The following is a 13,959-nucleotide window of genomic DNA, read 5'->3' as shown; positions in this document are numbered from 1 at the left end:
ATTTTCTGGTGCCTCTGGGTCTATGGGAGTATACAGGCGGGAAGCTTTAAAAAGGCGTTCTAGGAACACCGATGGAGAATTCTTAGGTCTCTATGGTTTTGCTTACCGTAGACAAATTAGTTGGCCTGTTAGCTGCGGCCTGTATGCCCCCGAGCAGAGTCTGGCGATACTGACCCAGAGCCCCCTTACCTTGCTCCTCATTTGGGTCCCACTTTGGGCGCCTGGAGGGGAAGACATGTTGTATATAACCAGGATCCGTGGAGTTGCCCATCAGGGCCAGGTTTGTCTTAAAAGCTTTTCTTTGTATATGCTTTTTATATATCATCTTTTTGTCTATCCCTGTTTTACGCCTGTCTAAACATTTACTCTATTTTAAGGGCCATACCTAGCCCCACCTGGCCCTGGAACTGTTTTACTTGCTAGCGAAGAAGGCCCCTGTAGTTAACAGGGTGCCCAGTGCTATGGCCCCCATCAGCATTGTTTTTATTGATGCCCAGTTTCTCTCTCTTTGATGCTGTGCCTCTTCCGGGGCCATGTCCCCATAGAGAGCTGTGAACTCTGCCCAGCCCCCACTGCTGTGGATCCTGTCGGCCAGCTGTGTCTCTAGGCAGGCCACCATCCACTCCTGCATTTGTCCTACTAGTGGCTCTATCTCCCTGTTGACACTCTCAGCACATAGTGCAGCCCCAAAGGCAAAGAAGGCCACAAAGCGGCCCCAATTGGGCCCCCCCGGAAAAGCTCATTGGCGACCTGGGTGAAGCACGGCTGGGCTGAGCTGGGAGTCAGATGCAGCTGAGTCGCCAGACCAGAGAAGTTTCGCTGGAAGCAGGTCTCGAACTCATCTCCAGCTGCCCGAACGGCTTGATGCAGCGGGTCAGCTGCTGGGCCCTTCTCTGGGCCAGTTTTACAGACATAACCCTTCTGCCTCAGCTTATAGCCTATAAAGTCTGCTACCAAAGCCCGTGTGTCTGGGGCTGAGGCTGGAGTCGTCATCTGTACAAATGAATGGATATAATTTAAAAGCATACAAATGATCACCCTGAAAGTTTCTGGAAGTTTTTCAAAAAACATTAAGTGGCGTGCAGTTCTTACATGACCCTGATTGACCCATTTTGAGGAACAAAAGGGAATAATCTTTAGATCTCAGGAATCCTTGGTCCCGGCCCGTCGGCTGGTAGCTGCCTTACAGAGGCCAAGAACCTGATCCCATGTTTCTGAAAAACAAGGACTATCGAGGGCAAAAGTCTAAACAGGGTAACCGAGAAAGAGTTTTAAAAAAGAGGACCGAGCCTATTATAGGCTAGTATAGCAGCATCAACAGAACCTGTTCCATTCTCTTAGGAGCTATGCCACAAAGTCCTATACCAAACACCAGGGCCAAAAGCCTGGTAGCAAGTAGACTAAACCTATCATGAAAAAAGTAAAATCAAGGAAAGGCTAAAGAAGCCACAGAATTCACAGCGGTACCAGAGCAGATGTCAGCTGCTTCCGGAGACTCCTCAAGAACACTCGCCCATACTTGGTGGACAGTAGTTGCTGTCGAGAAACCAACAAAGGCACTCCTTGACCCTGTTCTGTGGTTAATAAATATAACTGGCAATCAGGGCAATAAGCTGGGCTAAAAGAATACCAGTGACTCAGCGTTGGAGTGGGAGGTGGTTCCCCCTTTGGATAGAGGGCAGTTTTTACGATGAATTCTTCATAACCCATAGGTAACAGACTAGAATGGTGACAGAGAGAGGGAGAAATTAGTACATTTACTGGCCAGGAGGAGAAGGAGACAAATGAGAGTTGTTGCTAGGTGAAACAGGTGGCGATGAGGTGGCAACAGGCAAAATTCTTTTGTTGTTCACAGTTACTTTTTGTTACAATAAGAGCAACACTTTATCAGATTTTAGTTTAAACTTATCCGGCACAGGGATTTTGAGCACAATTTGCTGTACACTCTTTTATGCTATAAAGTTTTTTACAATGACAAGACACAGAGACACAGAGATAGATTTTCACATAGGGTGGGGTGTACTTTCAGGTGTCCGCCTGGCTGCTCCCCTCTCGGAGATTTAGACGCATCTTGGTTGAAGGTGCTCCCGTATAAAGCTCGGGCCGGTCAGAGGATGAGTCACCGTTATGCCATACGACGTCGCCACAGAAACGCAGGTTAGGACCCACTCAAGCCCCGTAGCTAATCACGGGGCTCTCACATCTCTCATCCAGGTGACAGTCGGGAGGGGAGACAAGACAACACCACTATTTGTGGTTACGTTATTCAGACAAAGACGATGCTGTAACAGCAACACGCTAGTATCCAAACAACGAGTAACATAAAACAAATCAACCACAAGTAACAAACCAACATAAAACAAAATCCTAAAGTTTTCGGAAAATCCAAGCTATCTGGCACAGTACCAAATAGTTGTTGATTCAGCCTCACAGCCAAAACAGCGTTCCAAGCCCGAAAACAATGACCAGAACCCCGAGTGATGTCTCACACCTTCGGCTTGTTCCTGGGATTTTAGCTGCGTCCAGCCTTCCCAAAGAACACCAGAGTGGGCTCACCAAAGGCAGACATACTAGACACTCACCACTGTAAATCCAGCAGACTCGTCCAAGGGAATTGGTCAATTTGGGTGTGTTGGCGGCCAGAGCGTGGTCTGGCTGTTGCCTGGGGCTGGGAAACGTCTCTCAGGAGCTCTCCCCTAGGCTCGCACGCAACCCTGCACCAGGTCCCAGACACCAGTGGTCACCAAGCGCCCTGTATAACGGCGGATCTCGCTGGGGCCTTCAAATTTTATAGCCTGAGATGCGAGAAATGACCACCTACAGACCGAATTGAGCCAAATTAGGAATCTTTATTAACTGGCCAGCGACCACCCCCTGTTCTGGGAAAGTCCAGAGACAGAGAATGGCCCTGATCTTAAAGTGGGCAGGGGTTATATACCTTCACCACTAACAATATAACAATACACATACAGTTCAGAACATGTAGATTGCAATAATTCATAAGCAAGCAAACTTACAGAAGCAAATAGCAACCGTTAAATCAAGGAACATTTCTTTTTTTTCTTTTTTTTTTGAGACAGAGTGTCGCTTTGTTGCCCTGGCTAGAGTGAGTGTCATGGCGTCAGCCTAGCTCACAGCAGCCTCGAACTCCTGGGCTTAAGCGATCCCACTGCCTCAGCCTCCCGAGTAGCTGGGACTACAAACATGCGCCACCATGCCCCGCTAATTTTTTCTATATATATTTTAGTTGGCCAGATGATTTATTTCTATTTTTGGTAGAGACGGGGTCTCGCTCTTGCTCAGGCTAGTGTGGAACTCCTGACCTCCAGCGATCCACCCGCCTCGGCCTCCCAGAGTGCTAGGATTACAGGTGTGAGCCACGACGCCCGGCCAAGGAACATTTCTTTGAGGAACATCCAAGGAACATTTTTCCAAGGAACTGCAAGCATAGTACAATGTAACTATACACATCTAATGATTTTAAACAATCACTTACAAGTTAATCACTGTACAAAATTTTTTCTGTTATTCATGTATTTTTTTTTTTAACTTCACACAACAGTGAGTCCGTACACAAGATAGCTGCACTAGCCTGCATACAAGATGGCTTCACTGTGGCTCACAGAGCTATACTGATTACTGTGCCTCATCACACCCAATGGTGCCTTCACCTTCTGGATCTTTGGTTCCATCTCCTTCAGTTTCCCTTGATCATGATTCATTACCACTGCCTCGCCTGCAGCCTCTGCTTAATTTGTTGGACTCTGTGTATAACTACTAATCAAAATTTTAGGGTCCTGAGTCAGCAGATTGATCTTGACTTGAGCGGACTAGAAAAGTCTGTTAGTCAGTTGGAACAGTCAGTAGACTCATTAGCAGAAGTGGTTTTACAAAACCGCCGAGGGCTGGATCTCTTGTTTCTCAAACAAGGAGGATTATGTGTTGCCCTAGGGGAGACATGTTGTTTCTATGTAAACCACTCAGGTGTAATAAAGAACAGTCTCTCCCATACATAACAGACTTCGTGAGAGAGAGGAGCAAAGACAAAAAGATAACAACTGGTATGAAAACTTGTTCTCTTGGTCCCCCTGGTTAACTACTCTCTTATCGTCCTTAGCAGGACCTTTAGTTTTGTTTTTCCTAGCCCTGTTAGTGGGTCCGTGTGTTCTAAATTACCTGTTGGTGTAATACGAAAAAGAATACAAAGTGTTAAGCTCATGGTATTGTGCACCCATTATCACCATATGTGTGAAGATGAATCAAAGATTTGATTTCAAGTAAAACCAGTGGGGAATGTGATGAGGCGCAGTACTCACTATAGTTTTATGAGCTTAAGGGAAGCCATCTTGTATACAGGCTAGTGCAGCCATCTTGTGTACGGATTCACTGCTGTGTAAAGTTGAGAGAAGAATACATGAATAACAGAAAAAAATTTATACAGTGATTAACTTGTAAGGGATTGTCTAAAATCATTAGGTGTGTATAGTTAAATTGTACTAAGCTTGGCAGTTCCTTGGAGAAATGTTCCTTGGATGTTCCTTAAAGAAATGAACCTTGATTTAACTGATGCTGTCTGCTTCTGTAAGGTCACTTGCTTATGAATTATTGTGCTGAGCTGTATGTGTATTGTTAGTGGTGAAGGTATATAACCCCTGCTCACTTTAAGATTGGGGCCATTCTCTGTGTCTGGACTTTCCCAGAACAGGGGTGGTCGCTGGCCAGCTAATAAAGACTCACTAATTTGGCTCAGTTCGGCTTTCAAGTGGTCATTTTCTCCTATCTCTGACCATAACATTTTCAGAAGTTATCTCTGGGTAGTAGAGTCATTTTCTTACTCTTCCTACTCCCCCACCAATAGTTCATGCTGTTTGGAACTAAGCTATGTCAGTCAGAAAGAAATGGAAAAATAAAAGCTTGATACTGAAAGGATCATGGCATCCTCCTGTGTAGACTATTGTTTTCCTTTTTTAAGCTGTGTTCAAGGGGATAGTTATTTGAACACGGCTTTATGCTTAAAATAAACTGAGAATAGACTCTTTAATTTTCCTTCCTTTAGAATTCATGTTGGAATTTCACCTTATCCCACCTACACATTTTCTTCTGCTTTCTGCTTGCAGTGGAAAGGGTCAGAATTTGAGACACATTTCTTTAGGTATCTGAGAGTTAAGAACTTCGCTCCTCTTTATCTAATTCATTGTTGTGGGCATGGTTGTGTTAGGTAGTTAGCAAGGGATTCCGAGTCTCCTAGGGATGAAAATGTGTGCCTTGCCTTGATGCCATTGCCGCACCTGGGAAGAAGGACAAGGGTGGGCCCCAGACCCCCATCTTCATCCGACCCCCCTTAATCCTGGCCTGAGCAACTGCCACACCTGGAGTAGGGAGGAACACCCTACAAATCTGCCAATTGGAACTTAGTGTGCCAACTGCAAAAGAATGCAGAGGACTCTCTAGCCCACATGCCAAGCAGCATAGGTAGCATAGAGTGTGGGAAGTGACCTAGAGCAGCCAGCTTTCAGAGAAGCTCATGGGAGATCTGCATGTGTAGTAAGACTCAGGTCATATAACTCCCAACTGTCCAAGCAAAGTGGTTCCATGGTGATGTTTGAACCACAGAGAGGTCTCTATCTGGACACCATAAAACAAGACCGAAACCATCACCAAGCTAATTTTTACTTTTTCTTTGCTGCGACAGTGGGTCCAGTCATCATCTGTTGCATATTTTTCTTGCTCTGTAAACCTATAACTTGCTTTAGCTCCATAATCCTATATTTCTCTCCTCAATAAACCTCATTTTTGTGTTTGCCTTACTTTGGTGTATCTGGTCATTCTTCTGCCAGGAGTACACCAAGAACCAACATTTCAGACCCCAAAATCCAACAGTTGTGTTTCTTGTCAGTTCCATAGTTTCCCCACTGCAAAAAAAAAAAAAAAAAAAAGCACTCCTTAAAAACAGAAAAAAAATACTAATAGCCTCTGAAAAACACATTTTTTAACCTCAATACTTGTTAAGGCAGAGCCTGATTATCCCAGAGAAATAATAAATAATTTTGAGAACGAAGCTTGCTTAAATAAACAACTGCTGTCTGTTCCCTTCAAACAAGTAGATTTGTTTACAACTCACGTTTCAATATAAAACAATGTGAAGTTGAAGTTTTCACTGCTTATATTTAATTGTGATTAGCTAGCATGAATCTTATATTAACTAATGAGCATTTCTGGGTGGCATATTTTTTTCCCTCTTCAGCACTTCTCTGTAAAATTTACTTTCATTCCTTCTGCTTTATTTTATTTTATTTTTTTTGCCCTTTCCAACACAATTTTAACATCTTATTTTGATAGCAATAAGAAATCATTTTTTAAATGGTTTTATTTACCTGTACACATTTCTTTTTCTTGAGGACTGGAGTGCTTGGTTCACTTTTCTGTTCATCATTGTGTCTGTTTGGACTGGTTAGTTAAGAATGAACAAGACCAAAATATCAGAGGCTTAAAATAAGGAATTACTTCTTGATAGATATGTATATGTATATACATATGTGTGTGTGTGTGTGTGTGTGTGTGTGTGTGTAATCATCTTAGCTCTGCTACAAATTGTCTTCACTCCATACTTAAGTTGATGGAGCAGCCCTTATCTGGAACATGGTTGAACTTGTGGGTACAGGGAACGTGGTAAACCACACAGGCTGGCTTTTAAAATTTCTGCATGGAAATGACACGTCACTGGGGTTCACATTCTATTGCCAAAATAAGCCAAATGACCACTTCCAAGTTCAACAAGGTGGGGATGTATAATAGAGTCACAGAGAGAAACAGCAAATTTTAATTGTTTTATAGCCTACCTTTCCATTTTATCCCCAGAGTCTATCATAGATAGATAGATAGATAGATGATAGATAGATATCAGTATAGTTTTTCAAAGATAGAATTTTTATGGAAGCAGAAGAGTATATCTGAGCACTAAAATAGGTGAACAAAACAAAAAGTTAAGGTATAGGGAAAGTGAGTTGGGGCAAAGAAGTGGGTGGGAAGATAAATCGAAGAGGAGGTGAGTTTGGAGTAGGATCTTTAAGGGGAATCAACAGATCATAATATAAAGGGTCGTGTGCAAAGGCAGGGAAAGGAATGCATGGAAAGGAGGCCAAGAGTACAGAGGGCTTCAGAGCAAGTGACTCCTTAGGTCATGAAAATTAGATCAGTGAGGTGGTTGATAAAGGAAATGGGACTTACTCAAAGGTTAGTAGTAAAATTTCGTCTACAAAGAAAATGGAACAACAATCTTTTGCCTATTGGGTTGATATAGTTTTAAGAATAATAGTATAATGTAGATAGCTAATCTTGCTTGAGTCTGGGCAGTGGAGTTAAGGTTTCCATTCAGCAGTCTAGTGACTTCCAGGATGCCGTGTACATGTGCATGTGTATATGCTTCTGCATGTGTGGTGTGTATAAATATATGGAATGTTGTGGTAGATAACCACCACCAAATAATAGATGTAGCTATAAAAATAGTGTATCTGTCAAGGTGAAGAGTTTCAAGAAACGAAAACTAAATTTGGATGAGTTTAAACTTAAAATTAGTTTATTATAAATATGTTGGGCAGCTTAAATTAATGGGAGGGCTGAAAAACCAGGTTTGAAGCAAAGCATCCAGTAGAAAAGGCCACAACTATATCTCAAACCTGGTTTGATGTGGAAAATTCTTCTGCCCTCACAACCTCCATTAGAAGGAGCAACCATCTTGGCCTTTGGTTCTTGCTGCATTTAGCTCCAAAAAAAAAAAAGACCAACATGCATGTGTCTGAGTCCTGGAGGCTAAGATACAGCCTGTGCTTATCTGTAGGAGTGTCCAGGCAAGCAAGTGTCTAATATCTCTCCCTGTACAGGGAAGCAGTTTTTCCCATGTCAAATGAGACCCTGAAAAATCTGGAAACCCCAAAAATGGAAAAGAGTCTACATGCTGAATAGTAAAAATAAATGGAAATGCCCATACAAATAGAAAGAAAAGTGGTGGCTGATGTGAAGAGAAAAAAAAAATTAGAAAAATAAGTGATACTGAGAGATGGAAAGAGAAGAAATGAAATTGAGTTTGGGAGTGTTTGTGCCAGGGGTAAGGAAGATGGACACAGTTGAGTGGAAGAAATGCATGACCTTTGGAGCTGGATGGAAGAGGACTTAAAACCTTGCGTTGATGTATACTAGCTGCATGATCTTAGTCAAGTTGGTCCAGAAACCTCAGTAAACTGAAGATAATATTACCATGAAGATCAAATAAGGCAGAACTGTGTAAAGGGTCCATTGTGCTGTGTAGCACACAGCAGGTGCTCAAAAAACATTATCTAGCTCCCTATTCCTCACAACGCCTTGGGTTGACAAAAATGAGGAAAGTCAGTAGAAAGATTTCCATGTTGTTTAAGCATCTAAAGTCCAAAATTCCTCAGAAGATAATGATTGGAAAGAAACCATAAAAGCATAAACAAAATTTAGAGGTAAGTTTTGCTATTGAAAGACATAGAACATTTTCTGGAACAGGGCTGGATCACATCATGCCCTATAGCTGGTTCTGGTTTTCTCTCAATTGAGGTGCTAAAGACACATTATTCCTAGAACAACAATGGTGAGAGAGTCCCTGGATTTTCTTCTGCTTCACTACCATTTCTTTCCAAGTGCACCCAGATATCCATCCAGTCCCAACTTCATCCTTTTTTGAATCCTTTCTGGAAGGAAAAAATAAAAAACAGCCGCTCTATAGGTAATGCAAGTCAAACAGCATTAGGAGCCATAAAAGGTCTCTATCAGGGCCCAAATTCGAATATCTTGATAAATGTGAGCATCGTCCACAGGCAAGACAATAGAAAGTAGCAAGGACTGAAGATTGGCTGACTGTCCTAAAGTTATTTCAACATAAATTGTTTTGAAATCCAGCCAAAGTAAAATACAAATGAGAGCAGATACCTTCCAGGTTGCAGGTCACTGGCCTGTATTAAGGGTCTCTTATCTTCTGTCCGTCCACTGGCCTGTGGCCCAAGGTGAAGGCCTCCTGGCATGAATTTAAACAGCGCTATATTTCATCTATCATTTAACTGAGGTTGCAGAAGATACTACTTGAAAACAAGGTTCTATAGCTAACAAGAAAGTCTAGATAGTGACACTCTCATGGGTGGACTTTCAGGATTCTTTCATACAACTGTTATGCCTGATGGAACTCAGGAAATTTCACCCCAAAATATGACTCCTTGGTATAAAGAATATTTTGAATTGCAGGCCCCTCAATATCAACAAAGCATTGGAGGGGGTTTTCTCTCTATCTGCATAAACCAGACTGACCTGATCAAAAGATCAAAGGGGCAACTGACTTACTTTCCTCTCCCTGTTATCTCAATATATTACAGGAAGGAAGATCAAGAATGCAACCAGACCTAGCCCAAATCATTCAAAACATCATACCTCTCTATCAATTTAATTTACAAGTCAATCTGTTTCCCCATCCATTCATCCTCCCTGGCACCCCCTTCTCTACCTATGCTCCTCATTTTCCCACCTCCCCTCTAAAAGGTGTGTATAAAAATATCTGTACTTCCTTGGGATATTGGATAATCATTATGTGACTCTCCCCATGTGCATGACATTGATAATTAAACCTTTCTCTAATTAATCTGCCTTAATTGTGAGTTGATCTTTCAGTGAACTTTTGAGGGAAAGGGCAAGTTTCCTCTCAACCCTGCATACCGGAAGACCCACTTTATTATCCCTAAATCACTTCCAGATATACTCTTTCATATGATCATTTCAAAAAACTAGTGAGGGAGGATAGCACTTTGGTATCTGTGATCGTGAATATGAGTACTTATCATTTTGATTCAATAGAATAAAATGATATATATATGAATCTGAAAGGAGAGACTAATATTTTCTTCATCGTCAGTAGTTTCTACTAAGTTTCTAATGGGTCTATTATTCCTGCAAAAGAATGGATTTGAGAACAGGACAATGAAATCTGAAATCAGAATGTTTTGGAGACACGAATCCTCACCAAGGCTAAGGAATCACCACATTCCTGGTTAGTGAAAACCATTGGAATTCTTTGCTCAGTATACTGTACTCTGCAGTTTAAGTGTGTCCTGGTACATAGAGGTGCTTCCCACCATTCTTATAAGATCTCCCAGCACATCTGAGAAGACTTGTGGGATCTAATTATTAAAGGAGGTAATGGTAAACTGTGAAATCTGTGTTTTCTTCTTATGTCGTGATGTACTGGGGAAAAAAAAAAGTTCTCTAGAATTGGCCATTTCATTGCCAACTGTGCCAATTATTTAAAAGTGTCATTTATCCACAAACCCTGCAGCTACATCAGTGCAGCTGTATCTTATTTTAAGCCATTTACTCATTTGTTCAATTAACATTCAGTGAATCCTTAAGATGTCCGCCCTTACTGCAGGTGTTCTGAATTAACAGGAGACATGGGACCATCTAACCAATCCCAGCAATGATGGACAACACAAGCCACAAAGCACTGATAATGGGTAGGTAAAATATGTCACGCCTCCTGCTGTAATTTAATATCCAACACTAACTCCTATTCTGGTTCACAAAGTATAGAGATCACAGGTTTTTGCTCTTAAGAAACATCTCTATATTGGAAAGATACATGTATTACTTTTTGTAGGCTTACTTCAGCATACACACACATACACACACACACACTGGAATCTTGCTGCTTATGACATTACCAGTCATAATCATATGGAGTAAATTTGTTATCTCCCTCTGCCCTAATTTTCTCAACCATCTGGTGTGGCTAAGATGAGCTACTTTATGGAATTTTTGTGAAGAATAGAATAGGTATGTAAAACATCTAGCATGATGGCTAGCACGGAATAACTATTCAGTAATGCTTGGTGTAGGGATATTGGTGTCATGATGACTCTGACGCAGATGATAACAATGCTGTCAGGTAAATAGTTAGAATCTCTGGCTCTTCCCGGGACAAGAGTTCCCTGCTTTGGTGCTGTCTCTAGCAATTGCTACACCTGAGAAGAAGGATAAGGGCGGGCACTCCATTTTGGTGTTGCCCCACCATTGATCCTATCCTGAGCAACTGTTTCACCTGGGGAAGGAGGGACTGCTTTATCAATCTGGGAATTCCCCAGCCCAGGCATGATAGGATTTAGAAGGTGACTTGAATAACCTAAGGGTTATTTATTTATTTTTTTTTTTTGAGACAGAGTCTCACTCTGTTGCCCGGGCTAGAGTGAGTGCCGTGGCGTCAGCCTAGCTCACAGCAACCTCAAACTCCTGGGCTTAAGCGATCCTACTGCCTCAGCCTCCCGAGTGGCTGGGACTACAGGCATGTGCCACCATGCCCGGCTAATTTTTTGTATATATATATTTTAGTTGTCCATATAATTTCTTTCTATTTTTAGTAGAGACGGGGGTCTCACTCTTGCTCAGGCTGGTCTTGAACTCCTGACCTCGAGCGATCCACCCGCCTCAGCCTCCCAGAGTGCTAGGATTACAGGCGTGAGCCACCGAGCCCGACCCTAAGGGTTATTATTATGCCATTAGTTTGAATCAGCATTGTGGTTCACTCCCCTCCCCCAAGGTGGGCTTTCAGAGATGGAGCTTGTATACACAAATGGAGTTTTGAGAATACCTGTTGATCATTTGATAACATCCTACACCTCCCAAGAGCCCACCCCCCACTGGGCTAATAAAAGGAAACAATCCCAGACTTCAGGAAGAGAATGAATGAGTGAATTGGTCTGCTCTCTCCACTTGCAGAGACAGATCTGTTCTGTTCTACAATAAAGAGGCTGCTCCTGTGAAACTGCTTCCTACCTGGGGTTCCTCTGTCATATTGGCCCTGCTGGTGATTTTTCTAAAATAATCTGGACTTGACACTTTGGTGTGTCTGGTCATTCTTCGGCAAGAGCACACCAAGAACCAAGGACAGACTGTCACCCCAACAATGCTGCCTGCTATTATATTATTTTTATTTTTTTATTTTTTTGAAACAGATGTTCCCTCTGTTGCCCTGGCTAGAGTGCCGTGGCATCAGCCTAGCTCACAGCAACCTCAAACTCCTAGACTCAGGTGATCCTCCTGCATCAACCTCCCGAGTAGCTGGGACTACAGACATGCGCCACCATGCCCGGCTAATTTTTTCTGTATATATTTTTTTAGTTGTCCAGCTAATTTCTTTCTATTTTTAGTGGAGACAGGGTCTTGCTCTTGCTCAGGCTGGTCTCCAACTCCTGAGCTCAAATAATCTGCCCACCTCGGCCTCCCAGAGTGTTAGGATTTATTATAGTATTTTATGAATAAAAGAAGACAAGTCGTGGTAGAGGAAAGAGAGGAGTGAGATATCAACTATTCAATGACAGTAAATTAATTTTGTCTACCAAATTCTCATCAAAGTTTACCTACAGCTTTCAATCTATTTTAGAGGTATTTTGATTACATAGTAGTGGGTTATTGCAAAGGAATGTTGATCACAACAACTTTGGAAGTCCTGTCGAGGGCAGTAGAACTGCTTTTGTAGCCAAGCAAGAAGATAACTCAGAAAAGAGGAGAATGAAGAAATAGGTTTATGGTGCACACACACTTCCCCGTATATATTACTATGTGTGTTGTATAATATATATTTGACAATTATGTTAATTTCTTTTCATTGTACACTTACTATGGACCAGGCACTGCATTAAATATTTTATGTGCATAATTGCAATTAATCCATATAACCACCCTATGAGGCACTATTATCTCCACTTTACAGATGAGGAAAATGGGGCTCAGAGAAATCAAATATTTAATAAATTTCCTGTCTTTACTCAGCTAGTAATTTGAGGAAGTGTTATTTGAAGGCAGTTATCTTTGCTCAGAGATAAACTCTTAATCATTAATTCTATACAGTGTCTTTTAAAAGTGCTTACTATATTTCATATCTATTGCTTAATACCCAGCTCATCTGTGGATTACCATCTGTCTTTCTTGAACAATTATTTAAACTGAGCCTCAGTTTTCTCAACTATAAAATGGGTGTGCTGATTATTTCTTTAAAAAGTGAGCATCTAGCATAGTAATTTGTAGTTCACATATGTAACAATAAATAGTCCTAAATTGAGACACACTCATTGAACAATTTTCCCTCATTGATGGAAGAATTTAGAAAAGAAATATGTGTTATCACAATAAAACACAACAACTTGCTGCTATATAACAAAAGTAGGACTTCTTATCAAGTCCCTGGTGTCTCCTGTTGAGCCATAATAATCAAAAAAGTTCATACTATCATATAGAGCTTTCTATGTGTGTCATTGTTTTAGGTGATTTTAAATACAGTAATTTGTTTAATTATCTTACAAATATTAGGAATGTATAACCATTTCACAGGTTAGAGAACATAGGCACATAGATAGTAACTAATTCAAACTTGGGTTGTCACACTGTGTCCTCACTTCTAAGCATTATACAGTCCTCCCCTGAGAGTCCTGTGGGGAAAGCACCTGTTACATCTGATCTTCTTCCTGCATACTCCAACAAAGTCCAGTCCTGGATCAACACTCTAACCAGGAGTCTATGAACTATTTGATGTCTTTATTTTTATAACCAATGGGGAATATATATATAAGAGCTGTCTGGAAATTATCCAGCCATTGTTAATATAACAAGAACAGATACATGGCTAGATACTTTCCAGACAGCCCTCGTGTGTATACACATATACATACACATATACATATGTACATATATTATATATGTACACATACATATATAATTATAAATATTTTTGTATCTTCTCTTCTTCTCTCTCTTCTATTTTTCCATAAAACACTGTATAATAAAGGACAAAGGAGTCATTCTCTTTTATATCTTCCCCTGTAAATTATTCTTAAGAATGAACATCTCTGCTACTTCTACTTCCTCCTGTAAAGTGTTCTTTTTCTTCACAAGGGAACCTGAAAT

At 41.2% G+C, this 13,959-nt stretch overlaps 1 pseudogene; it reads right to left on the bottom strand.

Annotated features, from left to right (window-relative positions):
* Positions 1-412: 412 nt before the first annotated feature.
* On the bottom strand, positions 413-993 carry LOC138376227 (bcl-2-like protein 2 pseudogene; annotated as a pseudogene).
* Between the last annotated feature and the right edge of the window lie 12,966 nt (positions 994-13,959).

Source organism: Eulemur rufifrons, chromosome 28 (genome assembly GCF_041146395.1).
Source record: "Eulemur rufifrons isolate Redbay chromosome 28, OSU_ERuf_1, whole genome shotgun sequence".
In the NCBI taxonomy this organism is placed as follows: domain Eukaryota; kingdom Metazoa; phylum Chordata; class Mammalia; order Primates; family Lemuridae; genus Eulemur; species Eulemur rufifrons.
Note: the sequence above shows the minus strand (reverse complement) of the source record. Positions and strands in the feature narration are given on the sequence as shown.